Genomic DNA, 8934 nt, shown 5'->3' with positions numbered 1-8934 from the left:
GCAGGGAACGGCGCCGTCCGCCGGGCGGAGGAGCGCGGGGCGAGCGGCGGCGGGTCCCGGTGGCGGTGCCCGGGAGAGGGGAGCAGGGCGCTCCCCGGGCGGGCTCGGAGCCCCGGCCGCCGCCGCCCGCCCCGGATCCCTCGGCTCTGCCGGGCGGGGTGAGTACCGGCCGCCGGGCCGCCTTCCCCGCGCCGGTCCTCAGGGAAGGGAAGGTTCGATGGCGGCTCTTGGGGCTGAGGAGCCGCGCTGTTCCCCGGGCCGGCCCCTGCCGTTCCTCGGGGCTGGCGGGGCTGGCGACGGCGGGAGCCGCCGGAGCGGAGCCCGCACCGGGAACCCCCGGGACGGCTGACACCCCCCGCGGGGCTCGGCGCCCCCAGCCGCTCCCGGGGGAGGCCGCGTGGGCTCGGTGGGCTGCGGGTTTGTTTTATTTCTATCCGTTCCGTGTCTAATTTGGCGTAACCGGGCAGCTGCGGGGTTGGAAGCGCTACCGGTGGGCGGCCGGTCGTGCTCTGTGCCTCCCGAACCGAGCCCGTGGTGTGTCCCCCCCCCACCCCAGCGCAGGAAGGGAGTATCTCGTCTTGTACTCAGTTGGTGGGCTCCCCTCCCCGCACACCGGCATCTGCTGCGGTGTATTTCGGCGTGGTTGTGTAAGTGGTGACTTCAGGTTTGCTTCTTTCCAGGTTCCACCAAGTTTCAGTTGAAATGATGTAGTTTCCGTGTCTCCTTTCTGAGATGTCCGGGTCTGACACTGGTACCTCGCTGCGTGGATGCTGGCCCCGGGCAGGGTGGCTGCTCGGAAGACTGTCCTACTCCAAGTTGCAGGAATGGTCGCCTGTAACTTGAAAAAGGGCACGTTTTAGGTCTTGCTGAATATTGCTGTTTGGGGGAGGGAGGGGGATCGCCTTCCATTTGAGCAGGGAGGTTTGGCCTCACTGGGTGTCTGCTGTGATCCTCTGGGAAATGGAGGCAGCTGGGATGGGAAGTGGCCCTCCCCTGTAATTAACTATGAAGCTTTAATTCAAGAAGTTAGATCTTCTACCTGAGTACGCCCAGGCGCAGTACACAATAATTGAATGTGCCTTTTCCTGAGGTTATATCCCCCAGAAAGAATATTCAGCAGGTATTTATAACAAATATCCCCACAGCATACTTCAAGGTGTTCTTACTCCTTTTAAAACCTAGTTCAATTTTCACGAGATGGAGTGTTGTTTAGATGCTAATAGAGATTGCTTAGGTTACTAGATACTTACAAAGGACCTTGTTTATCTCTTCTAGCTTAATTCCCTAAGTATTTTCTCTATTTTATCTTTGCAGTGCCTTTCCCCCTCTGAATTTGGACAGCGCCAGAGCTTTGCTTTATCCTTTTCCAGCCATCCATGTACACCAAAACCATCCTTGTGTCATTGTGTCTACCAATGAGTTACAGGCCTTAAGTTTGCTCTCGGCATTTTAAATACCTGAAGGGTTTTTTTTGGTGAAGTTTGGATTGACTTCATCATCCTCTCTCCCCAGATTCCTTCCATGAGATGGAGAAAAAGTTCTCATCTGGCTGAAGTTGCTGTTGAGGACCACTTTTCTTTTTTAATGCTCTTCCATAGGAGGTCCCGATTTAACACTGTTACTTGCACAGAATGGAGTGCATCCATCTTAAATGAACAAGAGGCTGATGGGTTAATTAATTTTAGAGTTCAAGTAAAATGCCTTTGGTTTTTGTATATATGTGGTTTGGATTTGTTGGTTGGTTTTGCAAACTGCAATAAGGATTCCGAATTGTTTCAATTTACTAAGTGGATTTAATAAATAGAGAGGAAGACAACTTGTCACGCTGAACCCAGGGGCAGGCCTTGGGAAATTCGGAGCTGCCTGTTTGCTAGCCTCATTATCCTCTGATTAATGAGAGGTGGACTTTGCATGGACGGCAGGCTGCTTGCTGCAAGCGTGGAGGTATCTCACCCAAGAACCCGTGGGTTTCCAGGGCTTTAGCCAAAGGCTGTGGCACCTCTTGCCTGGAGGTGTCTCACCTTCCTGCATGCAGCCTTCCACGCGTTTGGCCATCCCTTCTGCCTGAGGACCAAGCGTGCGTTTCCGAGCCCTCATGACCTTATGTCCAGTCCTGTTTGGTCACCTCTTTGGTGAACCAAATGTTTCACCCGGATGTGAAGGAATGTGGCGTGGGTCTGGTAATATTGCCACCGCTTTGTGGGGAATATCACAATTTTTTAATAGCTGCATAAACCCGGTGGTCAGTAGTGTGAGTGCAACTTTGATGAGCAGGTTGTGTCAGCAATACAGGGACTGCAGCTTTTAATGGTTTAAATCGGAAATAATTGTGTGGAAGTCTGGGATCTCCTGAACATAAATGGATGGACAAGAGTAGAGTATTTGCCACCTGCTTGGTAGCTTGGTTTTTAGTCGTGTTATTTGTGAAGTAACTCTAGTAATATACTGAGAAAGTGAAGTCTAAATTGGGTTACAGTTATTTAATGTTATGAAACTACCAGGTAGCTTGTATAATTTGCAGACTCAGCAGTCACCTGTGCTTTTTCTAAAAATCATAACCCTTCAATTCTGTTTTCACCGTTAGGTGCCTCATTTGATCGTGCTCTATGCCATACATTCATTATCACGCTACTTGTATAGACACTGCTGCAACAGTGACTTTGAGACTGTTTGATTTAAGAAAATTAGGATGTGCTCTGTACGTTAAAGACTGCAAGAGGAGTTCCAGTTCTATGTTTTGTTATGAGTCCTAGTTGGAATCTGAGTCATTCGTTAAAGATTTATATGTGAACGAAATATTGTTGTTAAAATTGATAGATGTGGTAGGTCATTTTAACATCAATATCTGATGAAGTGATGCTGTCTGAACATAAGTTATATATTTATCATAAATCATGATTTCTTTTATTTTAGTCCCTTTCTATCTTCTGCCTGGTAGTTCTTCTTTCTAGAAGGTATTTGCACACTGTAGCCACGGTTTGGGGTTTTTTTTTATGCAGCTTGTAACAATTATTAGTGTTTTTGCTTCGGTTCAGAACTTTGCCTAAAGTTTATGTTGGATCGCATCTAAGAAAAAGAATAATTTGAAAAATTTTAAAGTACTGACTGTGCTTAGCCAGAGCGTACTATTTATAGCTTTGTGAGAAACCTCAACTGCTTTTATATTAGTAACATACAAGTTGAAATTGGCGAAAAACTTGAAGGAGGGCATATATTTTGTTAGTAAAATAACTTGTTGTTTTCTGTCAGGCTTTGTAACTACCAGAGCTGCTGCTCTGCTCAAAATGATAGGACAGCCAAAGGTGAGGTTTCTTACGGTGTCCCAGGTTCTTCCTGTTTTTCACCAAATTGGCCCCTTTGGAGATAACTTTAACCAGCATTTACGTGTGGACAGGAAGGGCAAGAACCATCAGCAGAATGCAGCCGGACTTCTTTGTGAACGTGAAGCTTTTCGGAGCCGGAGCTCACTCGATGCGTCATTCGTCTCCAGCTCAAGCCAGTTTGCGGTGTGGTGCTGGTGGCTTCCTCTCCAGACCAGATTGGGTTTCCCGTGGCGGCCTCTCTCTTCACCACAAGTGCTTTCGGAAGTGCAGAGGGTGAAACTGATTTAGAAGTGTTGCAAGTTCGCAGATTGACTTCTGCTGATTAAAAGCCCAGCAGCGAGGAGCAGTCTGCCTTGTAACCTCGGGGTGGTGACTAGAAAACGGGCTTTGCAGGGTCCTTCCACGGCTGCTTGAGTGGCTTGGCTGAAAAACGAGGAAGCCGCCAAAGGCTGGGATGAGTGTTAGGTGGAAATAAACGGTTAAAACGACATATTAGCGAGCTGAAAACTTGAAGCTAGCTTTAAAAAAAATACAGTGATAGAAAAATCATTAGAGCAAGACCCCCATGCAAAGTTTTATGGCATAGCGACACCTGGGGAGAAGAAGGTCCTCTCCAGTGCTGGCACAGCCATGGCTGCGCTACAGAGAGCCCTGTACAACAGCACTCGGAACCACCCAGAAAGTTCTGAAGGAAAAATGCTTTCCTGATGTGTTTTACGTGGTTTGGAAAGGTGGTTGATAACTCCACGTGCAGATGAGGGTTTCATCTCCATAGAGGAGGCTTGCCTGGTAGTTTTACCAGTTTAGATAGCTCTGCAAAACCTTTGTCTTTCTGAGGGTTAATTAGGTAAGTGCTTAAGAAGAATTTCCCTTCCTTATCCTTTATTTAATCATCGAATTTAAACGTTACAAACCTAACTTTTAAAATCACATGCAATTTTAGGGGTATTGCTATGTCAGAGGATAAGGGTATGAGATTGCTTCCATTCAAGTGGCTTCCAGAAATGCTTTAAATCTGAGGAAGGATAATTCTTTGAGGATCTGATTTATAGGCTGGCCAAAGCACTAAAAAAGATGTCTGAAATCATGGAACTTTGCTCAGCTTTTGGATTTTTAAGGTAAGTTCTTTATCTCACTGGTGACCAACAAAAAATAAACCTTAATCCTAGAAATTAAAGTATGCTATATGTAAATTCTTACTTGGACAGGTTGTCTCCAGTTCATAGCAGTGTCTTTGGTGAGAATCCCTGTATGAGATGCGCAGAATTAGGCCTGTGTGACTCAGGTTTCTGCATATTCAGGTTTATGAAAGAGTCAGGCCCCTCAGCGTACATAGATCCTGCAATATTTTGTTTTGCTTTGAATAAAGCAAACAGAACTCAAATTGGTAGCCCCCTATTAACTTTTCAATTATGAACCAAGGGTATGTTCTGGGAAACTCAGTCGGTTTGTAGGTAGCTTGGCATAGCGGAGGGAAGGTGGTAGTGTCTCCAATCCAAGCTCTTTTATTTATTTTATTTCATTCAAGCTCAGTGGTGAGTCTTACATACCTTCGTTAACTGAGTATATCGGTGAGTGACAGAGGTTGTATAGAAGTTAATCTGCAAAGTGAAAACTAAGAAATGCAGTAAGAGTGTTGGAGAAGCACAAAGTCAGAGGGAGGGAAAGCAGAAAGGTGGAAAATGGAGCAGAGCAAGCATGGGCTCATTTTTTTATGGATATTTGGGCAGTGTGGCTAAACAAGAACAGCTCACAGTCTTAGTACTGCCTGAAATCTGTACCTCTGATCTCTGTGCAAGCTTCACTGACCGCACTGAGAAATGATGTTAGATGAAAAAGACACAACATTTAACTATTCCTGGGCCTCATCTGTTCTTTTTTTTTTCTATCAATGTTGACTGGTATATAATTTTACTTCCTTAATAGCTGATCGGCATTTTTGCACTGTGCTAGCACACATTAATAACTCCCCCCCAAAACTTTCCCTAATGTCGTATTGCCTTGAGGGTGCGTTGGGGTAACACCAGAACTCTCTCCTGGTGAACATGCCCACCAGGTCAGCAGCTCCTTCCTGGCCTGTCACGTAGTGTCCGACTCTGTGTCCCATTCTTGGCCGCCAATGGTGCTTTTCTTCTGCCTGTTGAACTGTCAGGCCTTTGTGATTTTCTAGCTCCCAGTTTCTTTATGGGATTGTTTTTGCACCGCGTTCTGCTGCTTATTGAGTCTGCCATGTCATTTAAGCCAGGGAACTCTGAAGTTTTATTTGGTATGTTATTTCCTTTATTGAGCTTTCTTTCAGTGACAGTAAATATGTCTATCTGGGTGATATTTCCTTCTCTGATCACAAATAATTTTGCTGTTGATGCTTGTTATTTGTTAAAAGCCCAAAGGATTGTTGGATCACAGATACATAAATTTATCTGTCATATATAATTTCTACCCAAAACTTTCACCGTCTGCAAAAGCATTTAATAATAACTCTGAAGTATAAAAAGCCATATTTTCCTAGTGAAATTATACTATTCCAACTTCACAATACTCTGTAAAATTACAACTATATATTATTTTTTGAAAGAAGCAGAAATGGCTAAACATTTTTTCTTTTTTTTTTTTTTCAATTTTTTTGCAAAACTCAGTTCTTGCTATGAGTAGCAGTCAAACTGCCTGCTGTCAGCTCAATGAAGAAGAGCCAGTATATGTTTATTTAATAATTAGAATATTTTTGTGTTAGGTTTTGCTAATTGGAGTGCTACTTAGTTTCAGCAGCCAGAGAATTATTATAGCCATAGCTGTAATGGTTTTCTCTCAATTACATCCAGTCAAATAAATATCACATTTTTGGGAAACAAAGTATATGAGAATTATTCTGCTCAAACTTGTCTACATAATCACAAAAGATCAAAGAAAAGTTTTAAAATGCATGAATTAGGTGCTTAGAAAAAGTGTACTCGGTCTGAAAGTCTAATACTGCTGAACTCTAGAGCAGCCACTCCGGTATGGATGAAAAGAAACATTAAGGATCTAAAAATGGGAGGAACAGGGAAAAGCAGAATTCAGTGAAGTGGAAAACAGGCAAAAGAATCGTGTGGTTTCATTTAGAAAACTTTCTTTTCTTTTTAAATGCCCAACCAAAGGAAGCAAATAATACTGTATCTCGACCAGACAGCTATTCATAATGAAAAATAAACATGTTGAGAAAGTTATGGGAAAGAAATGTCGCAGAAGATGGTGGAGCTGAGGGCAGATCTCCTCCAGCATCACAGAAAGCTGGGATCTGTGGAGACCTGATAGATGGCTTCAGGAGATCATGGTCTTGGTTGTGTACCAGTCTTGGTGATGGATTGTGTCCGCCAGCATCACTGGTTTAAAATTGTCTGCATACAAAGAGCCAACGGAGGCGAGCGTCTGTATCTCAGATTATATGCTGTTTTGAAGCAGGTGTTGGGGTTTATTATCAATCTTCACAGCAACTGGGAGTGGATTCATGATGGTGCTGCTGTGGGGAAGAAGAATCCAGTCATCTGCTATGTGACTCTCTGTGCTCTCCTGCCCATCTTCTGGTGTCCTCACCCAGCAAAGCAGTTTGCACCATGTCATCAGGTCACATTTGGAGTGTCCATTGTGGCTCACACCTGCTTTTTTTGTCATACGTGTTTCTGACTGTGTATCTCTCAGTGTGTGCTTAGGTTGTGTGAAGATATACATAGGAAAGATGCATCTCATACAGCTTGTCTGTCCTCTAGATGAAGGTAAAACACCAAATGGGCAAAGTGCTTTTTAAAGATTTGTAACGTGTATTACATTTATCTAGAAGAGTGAAAGGATTCCTCCTATTTCAGTCTTCTTTGAATCTTAAAGGTAAAATTCAGAATGAGAACTGCTTTTCTTAAATGAAAATACATGACTTCAGTATGTATTAAAGAAAAAAAGTCTTAACATGTTACTGCTTTGACTGAACAATCAGAATAACTGTCCTTTGCTATGCAAATCTTGTCCTCGTTGTTGGGTTAGAGTGGAGTGCATAGGGCAGTTGTGACATAGAGTGGGGGTTTGGTTACAGAGCTAGAAACGGGTGCAGTTTTAGCAGTTCCCATTGCAAAAAAAAAATGCAGAAAAACAGAGGAGAAGAACATGAGCACCAGCTAGACTTTTTTGTGTGTTTGTTTTAATAGACACCCATTTTCTTGTGGTATCATTAGTCTGCAGAGAAGATAATGGTAATTCAGTCTTCTTTGAATCTTAAAGGTAAAATTCAGAATGAGAACTGCTTTTCTTAAATGAAAATACATGACTTCAGTATGTATTAAAGAAAAAAAGTCTTAACATGTTACTGCTTTGACTGAACAATCAGAATAACTGTCCTTTGCTATGCAAATTTTGTCCTCGTTGTTGGGTTAGAGTGGAGTGCATAGGGCAGTTGTGACATAGAGTGGGTGTTTGGTTACAGAGCTAGAAATGGGTGCAGTTTTAGCAGTTGCCATTGCAAAAAAAAATGCAGAAAAACAGAAGAGAAAAACATGAGCACCAGCTAGACTTTTTTGTGTGTTTGTTTTAATAGACACCCATTTTCTTGTGGTATCATTAGTAGATGTCTGCGGAGAAGATAATGGTAAATTGCTGGCTGGTGTCAAGCTGTGTATAAAACAGGAAAGGCGTCATCCTCTGAGGATCATTGATAACCTGGTTTTAGATAGGGGTTAATTGAGTTAATTGGAATATGCCCTCTTTGGCGGGAAATGGAACTCTTGTACTGAAATGGGACAGCTTGGAGGCAGCCTTTAGGCCAAAGTACACTTGTCTCTCAACACCTGCTATTGGCATGGACATGGGGACGGTCATCAGCCCAATAGTGGCTGCAGCAAAGGAAATTCAATCTAAGCCCAATAGTGGCTGCAGCAAAGGAAATTCCATCTAAACAGGAGGAAAAACTTTACTTTGAGGGTGCCAGAGCACTGGAACAGGCTGCCCGGAGAAGTACATACAGTATCTCCTTCTCTGGAGATACTCAAAACCCATCAGGATGTGTTACTGTCCAACCTGCTCTGGGTGACCCTGCTTTGGCAGGGGGGTTGGACAAGATGGTCTCCAAAGGTCCCTTCCAACCCCCGCCATTCTGTGATTGTGGGAAATGGCACTGTTCCTCAAGGCTGGATTGTACGCTTTTCCACTTCATTCACTTATTACGCCTTGCTATCGGACACAGTTGTTTCTCCTTCTTGTTTACATATTTTTCTGTAGTTTCAATGATTTATTTTTTTTTAAGAGTAGTATGTTGCGAAATACAAGCTTGCACTTCCCTCTCTGTGCTTAAGGCGTTGTAACTGCACTGGTTTTGGTGGCAGCTTGTGTTATTCAGTAGAGTGAGAGGATAATCATCCCTGTCAAATGGTTGTTAAAGACGAGCCAAAACCCCCCCCAACCTTCAATATATAACTTCAAATTTCAATATATAATTAAAATACAGTTGAATTTAATCCACTCTTCAGCTATTTTCAGTATTAATCAGGAATACCTTTTTTTTTTTTTTTTTTTTTTTTTTTTTAAAAAAAAAAAAAAAAAAAAAAAAAAAAAAAAAAAAAAAAAAAAAAGTTCTAGGAAAAATATTAAACCC

At 43.2% G+C, this 8934-nt stretch overlaps 1 long non-coding RNA gene across 7 annotated transcripts in view; it reads left to right on the top strand.

Annotated features, from left to right (window-relative positions):
• The first annotated feature begins 24 nt into the window (after nucleotides 1–24).
• LOC106890274 overlaps nucleotides 25–8934 on the top strand; it is a 101712-nt gene continuing 92802 nt past the window's right edge. For all 7 annotated transcript variants that reach the window (XR_001412489.1, XR_001412490.1, XR_001412487.1 and 4 more), the window contains exon 1: nucleotides 25–158. This is a non-coding gene — a long non-coding RNA (uncharacterized LOC106890274). The remainder of the gene's footprint in view (nucleotides 159–8934) is intronic.

The sequence above is a fragment of the Calidris pugnax genome, unplaced genomic scaffold, assembly GCF_001431845.1.
Source record: "Calidris pugnax isolate Ruff unplaced genomic scaffold, ASM143184v1 scaffold111, whole genome shotgun sequence".
Taxonomy (NCBI): domain Eukaryota; kingdom Metazoa; phylum Chordata; class Aves; order Charadriiformes; family Scolopacidae; genus Calidris; species Calidris pugnax.
The sequence above is the reverse complement of the archived record's forward strand: the minus strand, read 5'-3'. Positions and strand labels throughout refer to the sequence as shown.